Source organism: Anser anser (genome assembly GCF_964211835.1).
Source record: "Anser anser genome assembly, chromosome: 3".
NCBI lineage: Eukaryota > Metazoa > Chordata > Aves > Anseriformes > Anatidae > Anser > Anser anser.
In genome coordinates, this window is record NC_139722.1 from 62,876,088 (window position 1) to 62,887,383 (window position 11,296).

The window sequence follows — 11,296 nt, forward strand, 5'->3', positions numbered from 1 at the left end:
GCTGCGGAGGCGCCTTCCCACCTCGGCGACCCCGGGGTGCCCCGGCAGCTGGAGGGGGCCCTGGGGTAGCCGGAGGTGCCGTGGCACAGCTCCTTGCCCTGCCCTCAGGCAGACCCCTGCCAGCTCCCGACGCGCTGCCCTCCCGTGCTTCTGTCCCCTTCCTGGCCGCCCCCCCCCCCCCCCCCCCCCCCAGCCCTGCTTTGCGGTTTTCCCGTCCTTTCATCCCGTCTCTTTCCCCCTCTGGGTTTTCTGCGTACAGGGCAGGCAGGATCCATCTGCAGGACTTGCGAGCTGCCTTGGAGTCAGCTCCTTCGTGGGGCTGCGACGCCCGGCTGCTCTGTACCAAGCCACCTTGACCAGACGTCGGCATGGGTAACTTTGGCTGCTAAAACCAGGGGCTGCTTCTGGAAATGAGTGTCTTGTTTGTTCTTGTGGGAACGGACTCGCTGTTCGTACAGAGCGGCGAGCCAGGCAGTAAACAGACTCATGAGGTTTGAGCATTTCGGGGCCCCAGTGTGGACAAATGTCCGGGGTGCTGGTGCTGATTCACAGCCGCAGCTGAGAAGGGTATGCTTGCTGGGCAGCTGATTTGCAGAAGAAGATTAGAAACTGAGAAGTGCATAGGGTAAATATATGGGGTCTGTTACCACGGTGGAGCTCCTGGTGGACCTCTCGCTCCAGTTGCTGTTCCCATGAGGGCTGCACTGGTTTCCAGTCCCAATTATCTGTCTCGGTGGTTCCATGTCACCTCCTGGCAACTCCTGCGGGTTTCTCCATCGTGCCATCTGTGTTAGAAAAGGTACAGAGGCCCTCTCTGTGAGCGTGACATAAGAAAAACAAGGTTTCTAACCTCAGTGCTGGTTCCACAGACAAAACCCAGACAGCGTCTCAAAGTTCAGCGCCAAAGTCACAAAGCCAGTGATCCTGCTTGCTCTTGGACTTAAATGCACATACAGTAGTGATAGCAAATTCAGATATCAAACGGACAATGCCCTGTCAGTGAATTTTGGCCAGGTATTTCTGAGCGCAAGAAGAGGTACTTCGATGAAACCCCAAACTGCTTTTTCTAACTGGAAATTTTTCCACATTCCATTGAAATTTCTTGAATTATTACTGACAAAAGTTGTTGGCATTTAAAGCAGAAGTGGGGGGAGGAGGCCTTCTGGTGTTTTTTCCCCTACCCTTGTTCTTGGAAATGTCCCAGCTGACTTGGCTTAAAGCCTGAGGAAGGCTCCAGCCTGGCTTCTAGCCTGGAAACTTTATCACAAGTGGTTAAAGTTTGTCAATATTACAAAGACTGAAACTAGCCCTTCAGTTTCACTGTCTCCTTTTCTATTTTATTTGCTTGAAGGAAAAAGATGGTACATTTTGTATATACATATCTTTGCTTTCTGGCAGAGTTTGGCTCTGTCTATATGCCCTGCTATCACCTCTGGCTGCCTCTGCCACCCACGGCCATGGCGCTTTGCTTTCAATTTTATTTGCACGAGAACTGAAGAGTTAGATGATAACAATGATACAACAGCTCCCGGTTGAGCAACACCAGTGGCTCCAAGGAGGAGGTGGAAGGATAAAAACAAAGGAGCCCAGAAATACTTAAAAGAGGGCCAAAGTCCGAAGAAGCGAAGCTCAGTGCAGAGGAAGGTGATATTAAAGCAAGGATATCATATGCAGTTAAATAAAGTAACAAGGAAGTTGGGAGCAATACTTGTTTTTTTTTTTTTCCAAGTCATTAATGCATTATCAACTTGTCTGTGGGAAGAAGTGCTGAAAGAAAAGCAGGTCGAAGGATTGGGCTCTGCATGTGGCGGGATGTTCGCAGTCGGTCTTCCCTCCTGTGGGGCAGGGGCCCACGGCCAGGAGCCAGCAGACCTTAACGCCATCTCTGCTGGTTGGCGGCGGTATGGGTATGGGTTTAATGAAAAGCAGCTGTTAAAGCAGGCACTGAGGCCCAGGGGAGAATCGTTCTGATAGTATGAACCAGTCCAGCTGAGGGTTTCGTAACATCAGGGCAGGGATTTTGGATTGCGTGATGGTGCAGGAAGATGATGCAGTCCTCCCCACAGCAGAAGTTACCATGGGCATTCGGGCCCTTAATTTCAGAGGGCACATTAGGATGGGAAATGTTTATCCACCACTTTCAAATCGGCATTTTTGAACGTGTGTAGTCAGAGCAGTAAGGGTCTCACAAGGGCACTGCAGCCCCACCTGAGGGCATTGGCTGCAGGAGCAGTCCTGAGATGGAGACTTATTCAAGTGCCAGTACCAGCCAGTTCTGCTGAGCACAGCATCTGGTAGCTCCTCTTCAGCCAGGTGCTGAGCTGTGCTGGTAACAGGAAGAGTTGCTTTTCGTGTAAATGTGATAAGAGTTGGCTATAAACTTGCACGTGTTGCTGGTTCCTTCATTTCTATAGTCCAACCAGCTCCTTCCAGTCACCTAACCTGGAGATTGAGTATGAGGCTACGTGGGATCCCAGGACAGGAATCACTTGGTGAAGTTATCATGTTATGAATCTAAGTTCAATTAGAGAAAACATTTACAAGTTATTTCATTGATGCCCTGGCTAATGGAGACAGAACATAGCTATTTAGTGGCCCGTGGTACCCAAGCCCACAGGGATCCAGCAGGACACAGCGTCTTCACAAGGCAGCCTGGGCTGTGCTCGCCCCAGCAGCGCTCTGGGACGCAGGCTGGGTGGTAGTGCAGGAGGGCAGTCCGGTAATGTGAACAAATTTCTTCTGTGATCTGCACTGAAGTTACTGGAAAGGTGCAGAACAGCTGTCTTTCTCAGAAATTGGTTGCTTCATTTCCTTTCTATTTCAGCTCTTTTAAGAGCAGAATAAAAGGAAAGGTCTAGTTATCTCCACTTTTGAATACTTAGGTTTCCCTTTTAAAAGATCTTTGATTATTGTATTTTTATTATGCTTTCCTATAAATACAATACTGCTCTGTTTGTTCAAGATTTTGGTAATACTCAGGTTCCAAAGTCATAATAAGATTTGTTTCCATTTTGATTTTTTTCCCTCTCATTTTTTTTTTCTAAAACACATGATATATGTTACAAATCAATAACAGAGGAGCCTAACTAATGTTAGTAATACAGTCACCCTCATTTATATCACAGCAAATTTGGATTAGCCTTTAACTTCTGTAGATTTACTCCAGATTGATTGTGCAAGGACATGGTTAAGAGCAGAACTTAACTTCTATTTATAGTGGCTAAAAGACTGAGTTGGTTGAGTAACTTGCTCCTAATTGTAAAAAAATAGTTCAAGAAGTTAAGATTTTCATACAGTGGAAAAAGTCAGAAGTCTAATTAGTATTATGTACCTGTGCAAAAAGCCTCCAATCCTAGATATGTAGATTTTTACTCATTTTTAGCTGTCGGGGCTATGAGATGGTATCAGAGCTGGTTCCTGCCTTTGTCAAACAAGTGTGGGAAGGTGACTGTGATCTTTCCCTATAAGATGCCATGCGATGGCTATTATGGAGCAGTCTGCTTCCCAAAGGACTTGCTGGCAGGCTCGGGGTGTTTCTTTCCTTCTTCTCCTGACCTCATTAGCCCCAAAAGCCCAGCAGGAGGGACGAGATGCTGAGTTTGACAGAGTCCTTTTTTTTTTAATTCTTTTAGCGTTCCCTGATTCCTTGAGATTTGGCTGAAATCAAGTCATAGTTGTACTGTTCAGCAATCTCCATCTCATTCAAAGTACTGTTCTTGTTTCCAAGAAATATGTTTATTTTATGGAACAACATGCATGTATGCATGTATACACACAGCTTTTGGCTTTAAGGCTATCTTTAATCCTTTCTCTGTGTAAGTTGCTTGTTGATATTGGAAATTTGCCTGAGCGGGGCATGCAGTATCTGGCCCTGTGTTTGTGCCAGATGATGCTGATATATTGACTGCACTTGGGTGGTGACTACTATTGGGTGTGTTTATGGACAAAAAGAGAGGTAGATGGACTGCATAGATACCAGTACACATCATGCTTACATTTTGCAAACAATAAAAAAAAAACTGTTTGGACAAAATGCGAACTTGATTTTAGTTTAGAGCTCTGACATCCCCACTGAATCTGTGCGTGCTAACCAGTGAAGACAACAACTTTTCAGATACCTTTCCTCCTACCAAGAAACAGAGAGATTGCCTCAGAAAACAAGAGCCTATGCTTTGTTCTGTAAATAGTTTAACTTGGGAGTATAAATAAAAGGCTTATTTCAATGCAGATATCATCAGACATTGCCAAATGTATTAATAAAGGACAAAATGAGAAAAAGGAAGGAACCAGAAAGTTCAGAGGTCTGGCAACAATCCAATCCAACTTTGCAAAAGTGATCTTTCTATGGAAATATTTAAATTATTTTGATTAATCATGCAGGGAAGCTGCCCTAGCTACTTTTTAAATACATGTTGAAAGACAAACTCACACTGTTACTCAGAAAACATTTCAAGAAAGTTTTGACTTTGCGTTCATTCACTAGGACAGCAGCAGCCTGGTATTCTTCAGTGGAACTTGAAGAAAAAGTGCTTGAACAAAGTTAAAAGATACTATCAGATTTATGCTTCGAAATCCAGATGTAGAACCGAGAAAGGCGTTGCTTGTGCCTTGTGCTCGCTATAGGAGCACACCTCTGTGCCTTGTATATCCTGAACGCCAGCCACCTTGCAGTCCTGACCTAGGGTGGCTGTCATCATCCGCCGGTGGCGATACCACCTTTTGTATTCCGTCACTGCGGACATTTAACTATAACAAATTTGCATTTTCTCCTCTTTCCTGTCCCTGAAAATAGACTTTGAACCAGGATCTTAAGCCAGTCAGGCTATTAGGTTTTGCTGGTGCAATTGAGAGGCAATGGTCTTGCTGTTCAGCTCAGGAGATAGATTGGAAAGTGTATCTTTTGCTATACCCTGATATTTGTTGCTTTGCAGATAAGTGCTTCTGATAGTGCTGGGGTCCTTGGGAAGACTGCCCAGCTGTCAGCTTTGCTACCCGCCATGCTGTTATTCAAAACGGTAACATGAAAGTGTCCAAAGGGAAATGCGAACAAAAGTCATTCATTTGTGATGCTTCCTGACCGATTATGAAATGCAGTCACATTTTGACAACAAAAAATGTATACTCAGGCGGCAATAAGTTAAATAGCATTTTTCTTTCCCTGATGTGTGAATCTGTCAGAGCACTCAGATAGAAAGCTGAAGAGAGCAAAATAAATTTGTTCTGAGTATTAGTGAAGAGAGTTTTGATTGATGACTCAAGTTCCTCCAGACAGACTTTATGGGTTATTCCTCATGTGCTATTCGTTTCAGTTTAGCAAGAGTTACTCATCTTCCCCCATAAAGTACCTCTTGCGAATGAGGTTCTTCATCATCCTGTTTCCTAAGATATTTCTGTCATTTACTATAAAGGAGATGAAGCTCACGGTTTCTGAGGTGTACAAAAAGGAGTACATTTATTTTCAGTCATAGGCTGAGGAAAAGGATCGGATGTTTGTATTTCACTAAGAACTTGGGCAAGACAGCAACAGATCTCTTAAAAGTGCTCTTCTCCAGAAGTTCGGAAGGAGACAAATCTCAGAAAGGTCTCACAGTGAACTGAAATATCTTAAAAACTGCTTACTGCATCTTCCTTTGCTCTTTGTATGTTAACTGACTAAAGAAAACAAGTATTCTTAAACTCATAAGCAAAACAAATCAGCGTCAATCAAAGTCATTGTTATGCACATCTGTAATTAGAAATACACCCCTACAGAGCACTCCATAAAGCACAGCCTCAAGTGAGTAAGATTTGTACACATCCTAAACCCTGAAGATCATTAAACTATAGATCGTTTGCAAATGTTTTTCTCTTGGCTCTTACAAGCTCTTGTTATTAAATGTAAACTTAACTGAGGAAAAATTTTTAATATCCAAGGTCCAGCACGTGTGCAGATGTTGTATATATCGGCACCCTTAACTGAAAATGGTAGAAATGGAGATCTACCTCCTTGTTCACTCCTGTTCCCTTTCACAGCAGCTGTAGTGGTAGTCGGATGAGAGGGTCTGACGTGCAGCTGGCCTTCCTCTCCTCCGTGTCATGGCTGAATTGAAGCAAGTATTCCTCAAGAGGCTCTCGTGACTGTGTCAGGTCAGTGCAGAGATAGCTATGCACACACACTGCTGCAGATATCATCAACAGGGAGATCCCAAAGTAAATGGTCATCTACCAGAAAAATGCCTCGTACTACCGAATGCTGCCAATAACCCCCATAAAAATAAACTGCTTAGTGTACAGACTAATAGGCCAGGTAAGCATGGTAAGCCTTCCAGTGACTACACTTGTTAGTTAATACCTTTACCAGAGTTGTTCCCTGGCTCTAATTCAACTGAGAAGATTAGTTATGATTCACCATCAGATTACATCAGGTATTATGTGTAGGAGGATATGGCATTCAGTCTTAATTTGACTCCTTCTGCTGATATTACCCAGACCCGTAAAGTTAAACCAGTGCAAAAAGGAAGTGAAAATCATTCTTCCATCCTCCAAAGTCACAGCTGCAGAGCTATTTTGAAGGGTGTATTTACAAATCCTGATTTGCATAGTCCAAACAGGAGGCCCAAGCACTGACCGCAGTCAAGAGCACTCGTCCTGTTTTGTAAAACCAAATCCAATGTGAGTTCACTGAGGCAGAAAATTTTAACCTAGATGGAGAAGTATTAATCATAACAGCACTGTCCCTGACTGAGCTGGACCCAGCACATCACGGAGGCACAAATAGATCAGAGAAATGTTTGGGCCCAGCAATGTGCAATATGAGGTATGCCTCTCGAGTGAAGACACTGCTGGTGGAAAGCAATTTCCTGCAAGAGGAAAGCAACTGACATCCCTCCTGAAGTGACTTGATTTATCTTGTCCTCGGAAAACAACCCCCAGAATATTGGAAGGTTGCACCCACTTAGTCCTTGGGTGCAGAGCAGCAGCCTGAATGGATTAAATATGAAGTGCATATCGCTCTGCTGTCTCTTGCAGTGTGGTTAGTAAATCAGGATTCATTAAGTCATTTGTACGTATCAGTCTCACTGAGCTACTCAAGACATTTATTTTCTTTCTTCCCCTTTTCTTTCTTTCTTTATTGTTTAATTAAGTGGTATGGTGAAACTTGCTAGCAGTTCTCAGCTGATGAGCCCAAACCCATAGCTGTGTTCCAGGCAAGAAAAATGCTGCTAGATTCTGCAGCAAGGGTCTGGTATGCCTCTTAGGAGGTCTCTCGTGAACCTTCAGAAGACCAGGATCATGGTAAGCTAATATATGTGCCTGTCCTGCAAAACAGACTTCTTAACTTGCTTAGCAGAGATAATTACAACCTTAAGATACAGCCTTGTGGAACAGAAATGAATCTAGAAAACACCTGAAACAGGAGAGAAAGGTGTTCCTGCCTGGGTCCTCAGAGTATAACCTGCTCCCCATATTCTGGCATCTGGCCTAAAACTGCAGACAGACCTCTCAGCTGTATCATTTGATTGTTATATGTATCAACCCTGGTCTGAAAAGTAGAAGAATGATGTAATTGTAGCTGGGGTTAGGTCAGACATTGCCATGTATGCTTATTGTATGTTCACATGCTTATCGTATGTTCGCAAAAGTTTGGAGCAGCTGCAGGTTTTTTGAGGTTGGTTATATGAAGTACCACTATATTTGAATGTCTAACACGTCTGAGCTTTAAAAAAGCTGATTTTCAATCATTTGTTCAAGTGTCCATATTTTGACACCTTTTTTTTTTTTAATGTGTCTTCCTAAAATGGAGGCCTCCAATTCACTTTGTTGTAATTAGAACCCTTGCTCAGGCAGCTAGAAAGGCAGGTATAATTACTAATGATGGCGCCCAGAATCAGACATATCTTAAGAATCTAAGAAGCCTGAATTTGTGCAGTTTACATTGTCAAGGCTCTTCATCACACATGGAGCACGTCTGGAGCCACTGCACGCAGTTCACTGCATATGTGTAGATGAACGCTGTCACGTAGGTAGGCATGGCACATCCAGAGTTGTGCTTAAAGCGCATCGCTGTGGGGATTGCCATAATGTAATCAATACAGATGGTATTTTGATCCTTTGCATCCCCTCGGGAGCAGAGTGGAAACCATCCCATTCAAAGTGAGACTGATGTGTTATGATAGTGTAACAAAGAAAGAGAAAAACATTGCAAATGCTTAATAAATCATAAGAGGTGGTTGAAACAGTCACCACATGAATAGAGAAGACTTAGTTCCTTGTAAATAATGAAAGACCTCTTGTATTGAACTCCTGAAAGAGATGGCACGTATGTGAGAGGTAACAGTGTCACCACAGCAGAGTTTCGTGAAGGAAAAACGCTGGAGAGGTGCCTGAAGGCAGGGTTTTGTCCTAAAGGTGGGAAAACACGGTTCCAAGAGGAGCAGGAGCACGCATGGCTGATGTGACGTGGCACTTCCCATCAGCTGCTTCGAGTTGCTGCCGGCACCTGCAATGCAGTTGATGGCATTAAAAGGTAGCGGGGTGCTGTTCGATACAGGAGGTGCCATGCAGCACAGCATCTTACTTTGAGTCTGCTAGTTTGTGGTAAAAGCTTGAGGGCGCCTGAGAATCAGAAGAGGGGGGAGAGTTTTGGCCCTGCAGTATTCAGGGCTGCTGTACACTGAGGTGGGTGGGACTTGTTGGGGTAGCTAAAGGAATTTAATCCAGTTCCCAAGTGGATGCCATCACTCCAGGTTCTGGTGGTAAAGGTGGTTATTGCCACCAGTTCCATGTTTAACTGAACTCAACACAGAGCCTGGCAGAATCAGAAATATTGGTTGATAGTTAGATCCAAGGTCCTGCCTCGGCGTGGTCCTGCCTCCCAGGTTTGGCGTGCTTTGAACACACTTCGTTGCCTGGGCTCCTCCTGAGCACACTCTCCCAATAATATCAGGTGAGAAACATGCACTTGGGTGTCACGTGTCAGCAAAGGCAGGGATGCAATCGGACAGCTTCATAAGTCCCGTGCTCCTGTACAAGTCAGGATAAATTAGTAGATTAATTAATAGTCTGTATTCTACTGACACTGCATGCAATAAGTGTTACTATAGTGCAAGCAAGGCCCTTGAAACCCATGAAACTGGAGTGTGATTTTAAAGCTCACAGAGGCAGCAATGCAATGAATATATGCACAAGGAGAAGTTTAACACTGCAAGAGTTAATGAGACCACTAATTAGAAATTAGGTGTTGTGCATCACGGAACACGAGTCATATGAATCTTGTTTTTCAGAGTCTAGAGGATGTTTGCATTTATAGTAATAATAATAATAACCTAAACAGAAATTTTGATTCCATTATAGTTGTTCAGAAAATGAGCAAATTACATAGCCTCTGAATCACTTTTCTGTTAATTTTGTCTTCTCTGCTTAATTCCAGTATCAGACTGTTAACCCATGAAATCAAGTTTTTACAAGTATCTTGTTGCAGTAGGAAACTGAAAAAAAATGAATAACCTGTGAAGAAACTGTAATGGTATAATTTTGAAAGCATTAACTGTAACTCAGACTGTTAACATCTGAAGGGAACAAGCATTACAGAATCACAGAATCACAGAATCACAGAATCACATTACTGTTATTTTATTTTCATCCAGTGGTTAAAAAAATGATATGGTCACAGAAATGCTTGATAGGATAAATACTTGAGTCATTGTAGATTCCATTAAATCCGATTTTTAAAATGTCAACAATCCACTCTCTAGTGGAAACTACAACTTCTGCATTACATATATCAGCATCTATGTCCTATAAAACATATCAGAGCAGATCAGCTCTAGAAAAATAAGTGCTCAATTTGCCAATAAATCTCAGGGTTTAAAGACAAATCTCATAGAACCGTATAATCATAGAATACCCTGAGCTGGAAGCGACCCACAAGGATCATCGAGTGCAGCTCCTGGCTCCACACAGGGCCACCCAAAAATCAGACAATATGTCTGAGAGTGTTGTTCAATCATTGCCTAAATTTGATTTGTGTCTGCATATCATACTAGCTCTAATTAAAATCTGAATAGAAGAATATCCATATTCATTGTCCTAGAGTTGTGTTATTTAGGGAAGTTGTACTCAGAAGGTGTTAGCTTACATTTAAAGTGAAATACTAGGGAAAGAGGAAATACAGAAAGTTGAAAATGCAACTTTGAATAGGATTAGTCTCAAACTTAATGTCCAGTTGGCCAATTGATAGAGATGTGCAAGCCCTTTGAAGCTCTCAGTAATGTCCTGCCAAACAGATGGCCACACTCATCTCATCAAAAAGTAAGGATTACCTAAACATAGAGAATGGATTTGGCTTATTTTCTTTGTTGTTACTGTGTGAAGAACTTTCCTTTCATTTGTTTATTTCATTTTCACTTTTCCATGTAGAGGACCCTTTGTGACTAAGCCTCTTGCTTTTAAGAGTTTATACATCAATTTGGAAGTTATTCTTGATTTCTGTTGGACTTGCTGAAAACCAGTGAACGTTGTTGAGATCACATCTGCTTGTGTGCATTTGGCTTAATCACAAAATGGCCCACTTTCCCACCACAGGAGTTTTCTAAGCTTTTGCAACTGTTTGGTGCTCAGTTCATGCAGAGTTTGCTCACAGGGTTCTTTCTCAGTGCAAAGGTTTGCAATAAACTGGCCCATGGAAAAGTGCTGAAAGTCCTTCTGGTAATCCCCCGTTACACCATTTTATCCATTACTGTCATCCTGTAAAATATTTCTTCAGTTGAAAGAGGAAATGTATTTAAAAATCGTTTATAAGGGCATAACAGGACTCCATCATCTGCTTTTTCTATTGAAGGCCCATGACATGACATTTCCTACACGTGCTTTTTTCTTAGATGGAATCACTTTCCTAGCCAGAAGGAGTCTGTGAATAAAGGTTAGAGTCTCTTGCCTTGTGCAGATATGTCTTCTGAAAATTGGCATTTAGAATTATTATTTTTTTCTCTATCGGTGCCCCCACTTCTTTTCCTCTCTTTCTGGAATGTCCAAATGAACAATAAAATGTACCTAAGTGGCAACTGGATGTCATGGTTTTCTCACAATTTCTATTGTGTCTCTTTTACTGCAATGTTTTAACTCTCCTGTGGACTGCCAATGAACCTTCAATGTGAGCTTAAAGTCAAGGCAGGCGGAGATACTGCCCCCCTAGCAATGAGGTCCTTGGGGACTCACTTGGAAATTAAACTATGGTCATTTTCAATATGGAATCGTTTTATTGTGTGGGTGCATCTGCACATAAACTTTACATTGGGTTCTGAACAGCATATAAAGG